Raw genomic sequence first — 7,071 nt, forward strand, 5'->3', positions numbered from 1 at the left:
ATTGCTACTAATAATTTAAATCCTTAAACAATTATTAAAAAAAGCCTACTTCCATACTTACCAAGCCGCCTTTATTCAGTATCGATCCCGAGGCCCCGTCGAAAATACAGCTACAAAATTGTCTGTGGCCGCCATATTGCTACTACGCATGCACAAAACTGCGCACATGGTGAAAAAAATTACATTTTATTGCCTATTTTATCCTAAAATCTATAGAATATACATCAGAAATGACGCAGAATGGTGTAATACGTAGATTTCTCTTTTTAAGGCGTATTTATTCATGTTTTTTTAGAAGTAAATTTTCTAACAATCTACTACAAACAGAAGGGACTTTATCATCTGCCTGTCCTTATCCTACTCAAAGATCGTTCTATCTTCTATCCTCTGTCGTCACTGCTTGATCCATCTCTTGCTAGGTCGTCTTGCTACATGCTATTCAAACGAGGGATTTTTTTAAGAATAAACTAAGTACCATGCGGTAAAGAGAAGGGAAGTTTATAATTTTTACATTTGTCATTTGAAACTCGCGGTTAAGGAATACAGATTAGATTTTAAAAAAAAACTTTCGTGTGTTATCTTACTAGACATCTACATTTCCGTATATTATTTAATTATAGACACTTGATTCACAATTTATGTCATAATAGCTTTCGCCCGCGACTCCATTCGCGTGGAATTAAAAAAAAACCAAAGTGAGTAGCATTTGTGTTCTTCAAGACTATTCTCTATATCCATACCAAATTTCATCGAGATCCATTCAGCCGTTTAGGCTACAAACTCTAACATCCATCCATCTAAACTTTCGCACTTATAATATTAGTGTGATAAGTTACTATCTCTCTAACTGGTCATCCTGGTTAGAGTGCGAGGGTCCTAAAAGACCTAAATCATAAAAGAACAAATGAGACCCAGGACGTAATAATATTCAATGGAAAAAGTTAACAAATCTGCTAAATTCATGTTCATAAGAACAACTATAAACAATTGACTAATTTTCTACAACTCCACGATATATCAACATTAATTCAAGATTCAAGAACATTAGTGTTATGCGTTTTTTAAACGAAGCATTTATCTTCAAGATAATAAAATTTACAAAACAGAATGTAAAGTAGGCAATAGATAAAAAAGTTCTTTTAATAATAGGTACATAGTTCTACACAGTTATTGGATATATGACCGAAAATGTTAAATTTTTATAGCAACATAGTTCAATTTCAATGATAGCTATACTTTTTTTATTATACAAAAAAATATCAATACCAAACCAAGTCATCCTCCAATGCCGGCCGGCTGCAAGTACCAATATAACGGTAAAAACACACCTGGTCTGATAAATACTTCATTGAAAGTATTTACGTTTTGACATAATGTCTTCCTTCTTAAAATAAGCTTGTTTTTAATTAACATGCATATTCAAAGACGCATTTTAATACATTTGTGACTGAAAATAAATAAGTTATAAAACGATGACGCCGGGTTTATTGATTTCAGCAGTTGGTAGCACTGTAGAAAGTATGCGAGCGTCAACCAATCAGAACGTAGCAGCGAAATAAAGTGATGTGCTCCATAATGTCGATAAAAACGGTTTCATAATTAATTTTCTTGACAAAACTTACCTCGTACATTTTTAATAAACCTAATTTTTTTTTAAAGTTCTTGAAACAGGAACTTTTCATAGCTTTGATTCGTAAGTAATCTGTTTGTAATATTTTAAAATTGGATAACAATAGAAAAAAGGATTATTTAAATCTTTAAACTATTTGTTAATAAATATTCCCCTTTTTTTCAAAAACTGAGTAATGAACGCTTTTTCGAAAAATGGATGAGTCAATAATGTTCAAATTCGTCTATTTTTTTTTTTGGCGTAATTAATTCGTAATACATACCTTTAATTTCAAAAGATTTGCAAATAAGATATTTTAAAATATTTAACACTTACAAGTAATATGAGATACTGAAGTATTTTTTAAGAAAATATATCTAAACTATTTATCGTAACAGCACACATAACCAAACCCTTTGTAGAAACTAGTAGTTGTGTCGCAATGCGACAAAATTTATCGATAAGTTGGATCTTTTTGTAGTTACATCACTACGCCATCCATTGGTTTCGTCGTCGAGTCGAAACGGAACAAGATTATTCTTCAAGTAACCACGGTAGTACGTGGTGCGTGCGGAGCAGAAAAAATATAGTAGTGTTAAGTAATTTATTAAGTTCCATACAAAATGAGGGAAATCGTACACATCCAGGCTGGTCAGTGCGGCAACCAGATCGGCGCTAAGGTAATTATGGTCTTCTTTTGTTTGATTTAACGTTTCGTTCACCCCGTCTGAGAATCTGCAGCCGGCATTTTGTGACGCCACTCTGTCGCGTTAAAAAGACCGAGCTTGATTTAAATGTTTCCATTCTTTTTTCAAAATATATCTAATCGAACTTTCTTTTGTTACAATCGTATTCATATAAATAACTTTTTCCGGTTAATTGATAATCATGATTCACAAATATTGTTATTAAGTAATTAAGGTTAGTTCGCTTCGAATGTTTGCAAAAAACATCAAATTACGTTTATTGTAAGGAATTGAGTGGTATTTTTCAAGAATTGCTATGAGCGACCCCGCCTAGTTTGTATCGATTGGATGATGCGAGCGACTCGCTTCGTGCGACTAGTTCCACGTGTTTTATCGCCATTTGCCACTTCACGGGCCTAATTTCACATTTCCGTATGTATTTTTGCGCTTACTGTACAAAGATTATTCATAAAACTGTTGAAATTTTAACATACATTCAACATGGTTTTGTAGAAAACGTTATTTCTTATAAATTATCTACTACTTTATAAATAATAATTCAAATCTCTTTGTTATTCTCTAAAAACCGTTAACAAAGGGCACGGTTTTTAAACCGATGCCAAGGCCACAGTTGGCGTCCTATGATAAGGGCGGACCAATCACAGGCCGCCTTTTATAACGTTTGAAATTCGAGTCGAGGAAAAAAACGGAATAGACCATATGGCCGGAAGGCAACTGCACAGGTAAAATATGGTTCATTGTTTTTTTTATGTTTCAATATGTCGTTTAATTTTAATAATCAATCAATTTATAGTTCATTACAATTTATAATTCTGTAAAATACTTGTATTTAACTAATAATAAAGGTTTTTAAAAATACGACACTATATAAAACTGGCATGATTATAACAATACCTTATTCCTCCGAATTAAAAAAAAAACAAAATTGAATTTAGAATTTGAGATAATTTTCGTAGCATTCTTTATTTTAAAATGCCAGTATTAAAAAAAAATCTTTTTATTTTCACTGTTCTGCAGTGAAATGGGTGTTAGCAAAATGTAGATTATGTTAAATGGATAGGAAGGAAGACTTGCAGTTCGTTGACCGCAATTTTCTTCCGCATCGGCTAAAATAAGCCCAGTTTACACGAAACTGAACGGTTTATGACGAAACTTCAGTGTACAACGGGCTTTATGACTGACAGTTTATTACGGACAAGAAAGTAGGACGTTGTAAAAAAAGTTAACATCAAATACATGCAGCGTTTTGAATTAAATTACTATGTATATAGTATAAATAAAATATTTTTAATTCCAGTCGCGCTTCAAGATTACGACATTTTAGATTTATTTAGGGAAATAAAATTCATAACAAATACAGATTATATATTTTAAACGTCGTCAAATAAAAATAAATATGTTTTCGCAGTCGAAATTCAAAATGATAGGAAGTAAAACGGAATTAACACTCATTTGAAATGTGATATGGAAAAAGAATTAAAAAAACGGATATTTTATAACTGAAGCCTGCTATTATATTTTAACTGAATAATCGAATTGTTCAGTTTCAGTCACTGGTTTTTACAATAGAACTGAATAATTACATTCTTAAATGCATAATTTTTTATTTAATTATGAAATTAATGTTTCAGTATAGGTTTTGAGTCACAGATTAAGGGAAAGATAATTAAAAAATCTTGGTTTTAATAAAAACTATACTTTTGTTTGTAGACTTGGCAAACAATATGCATTTAAGGGTCAAAATCGTCCAACAGAGCCTCTGTCGCGGAATTAAGCTAAAAGTGTCAAGTTTGTCAAGTGATATTAATTTGATGGAAAATTAATTGATTTTTTTAACAAATATCCCATTGACTTAAAATGCAATAGAACTTTCTAAATACGAGCTTAGAACTTTCACTTTTATGTAAGTTTCAAATTACAGACATAAAAAAAAACAATATAACAGTAGTTATTTTTGATACAAAACCCAGTTAGACATTTGTATGAAAAATTACTACAAAATGTCAGTGTTAAATAAACATCGGAAATAACGAATTTAGTAAAATAACTGATGAATTAGTCATTACTATAGGAAGCTGTTTAAATTGAAACTTATAAAACTAATTTTGCCGTACTCAGAGTTATTTGAATACTGCGGAAGACCCTTAGCGAAGATTGTTCATAATTTTATTAATTAAATGACTTATTTTGAACTCTGTCATTTATTTAGTAAATTAATTCAAATAGAAAGAAATATTCCTCCGAAAACTTGTTTAAAAGGTTATTTAGTCTTAGCAAACTAAGATGCAATAATAATTAAAATAATTTACGAGTTGCTAAGCCACTAATGTATACACAAAATATGTAGTATGGTATTGGTATATAAAATTTCATGACAACATTCAGCAACGTAATCCGGTTCGCCGCAACAAATAGTTTCAAACCACAACACCAACATGCCGATCGAATTACATACATTTTTACATATAACATGTCTAACAATAAATATACAGTTGAGGAATTTTATTTCCTATCCATTGGAATTGTCACATGTCGCTAAAAATGCAATTTGATTGAAAACTAATCAATTAGGCCGTTTAATGTCATTGAAAAAAGTTTTTTAATTCCTATTAATAGAAAAAGTTAAAAAAAATATTTATGTGATCCCCGATAAAGTACATGTTTTTTTGCTTAATTCAATTTATTTAGTGCCTGTCCCACTACTGGCTGATAGAGGCTCGGATAGTTTAAAAATGACGTCACTGTCAGATAAAGTAACAAAATCCGATATATTTTACACGTTGGATTATCAGCCAATTTACAAGAATTTTATAGGACTGACTCTTAGTTGCACTATCTGGCATATAGACATTATACATTATGTGTTAATTGCCAGTAACATTGTAAAAGACGATCTCCAGATATTTGGGCGTTTGCCAAAACCGGAAACACTCGAGAATTTCACAGAGAAACACTATCGAAGTTAACAAAAAATAGCATAGTAAACTTGGCACGTAGGGAACTTCAGTACTCTTCTACAACTTAAACGCCACGGTCGTATATAGTAGAAGCAAAAACACTACAGGTCAGTTAATTTGGCAAAGTGATATGAATATGCAAAAGGGATTTTTAAGGTTGAATAAACATACCTTTTAATGTACAGATGCACAGAATTGATATATTCAATGGCTAAATGCTTTTTACAGTGGTAGAGCCCGCTTTAACATCTTAGCATAAATAAGCCGGCTCGCCCGGTGCAATACCACGACCACACAGAAAACAGGCGTGAAGTGGAAGTAATTCCGCGTATCGTCTGATGAGTGTGGTGCCGGAGGCCTAATTTGAATCCCTTTCCCTTTCCACCTTTTTCTTAAGCGGAAAGGATGGGAAGGAAAAGTGAATTTGATGGTGGAGGAGACGCATAGGAAGGGGAAATGTCCTCTTTATGTGCGTCTCCTCCTCCGTCATTTAAGGGTAGGCAATGCATCTTCAATTGTGGATGTTTATGGGCAGCAGTCGTTGCCGTTTGCTCGTTTGCTTACCTTATATTATAAAAAAAATGTAATGATTCAAAGTTACTAATTATAGTTACAAGTTCATAAAATTGCATTTAAGTGTTCATATCATAAAGTGCGTACGTGACAATTGCACTGTACTGATAAACTTTTACGTCAATGCAAGTATCGAGAGCACTTTATTACTATCTCAACTACGTAACTACTAAAAATATCCCGCAATATTAATATGGACATATAACTTAATATGAATAAACTTACTGGGGATTATAATAAATGTATGCATTCTTTTAAGGATTACCGAAATTAACTATATTTCACACTATATAGTATGAGCGACGATACAAGGTGTAACGTTCGCATCACAATTCCTTGCTCGTTAATATCCGAGTACCTACCGGTACCCGGTATCTACGTTTTAACTGTATGTTCGCAGTGTTACATGATAAATTACACCACGTAACTTCAGACGTACTTTTAAAATTCATTTATAGAACGAATACAAAACGTCAATTATAATTAACATACAAAATGAAAGGATTGTTTTTTAAAGTGGCCGATTGTGTTCGATGTACAGATAAACTTGTCTTCATAATGGATCACGAAGAAACAGTACCGCGAACGGAAAGTTAACTGTACTTATCTCGTATCGATAAAATTTATCATTTCTCAGTGAAGTAGTTGATATTATCGCGAACAACACTAAGGTTATTCAATTTTACTTCAACATTAACATGACATTCAAATAATACCGGTCTTAAGGCGTGTTGGCGTCGCCAATTTGGGCAGGTCTGACGATATCGCGACCTATAAAGTAAGATTCTTGACTTGTCTCCTTTTAAGGAATGATTATATAGTATTGAAACTTGCTATCTTAAGCAGCCCGTAAACGGTGCGCTTATGACTCATTTTAAATAATAAATTCGCTACGATCGATAGCGGAGAAAGCCTGATAAGGCGACCTCGTGAATATGCTAATATAGTACTGTTTCGGTCACAATTACTATGGTAACCGGTGATTCAGACATCACGCGATATACCCTTGCGTGTTTACGTGTTACTTAAAATCGTATCCCTTAATGTTAGTTCGTTTTATCCTCTTGTTATCACTGGCTTAGTTATAATTTTTTATGCTTTCATATATAGTAGTATATTATATTCTCATTATTGTTACAGTTCTGGGAGATCATCTCTGACGAGCACGGCATCGACCCAACCGGCGCTTACCATGGCGACTCGGACCTGCAGCTGGAGCGCATCA

The sequence above is a fragment of the Papilio polytes genome, unplaced genomic scaffold (assembly GCF_000836215.1).
Source record: "Papilio polytes unplaced genomic scaffold, Ppol_1.0 DF823901.1, whole genome shotgun sequence".
In the NCBI taxonomy this organism is placed as follows: Eukaryota; Metazoa; Arthropoda; class Insecta; order Lepidoptera; family Papilionidae; genus Papilio; species Papilio polytes.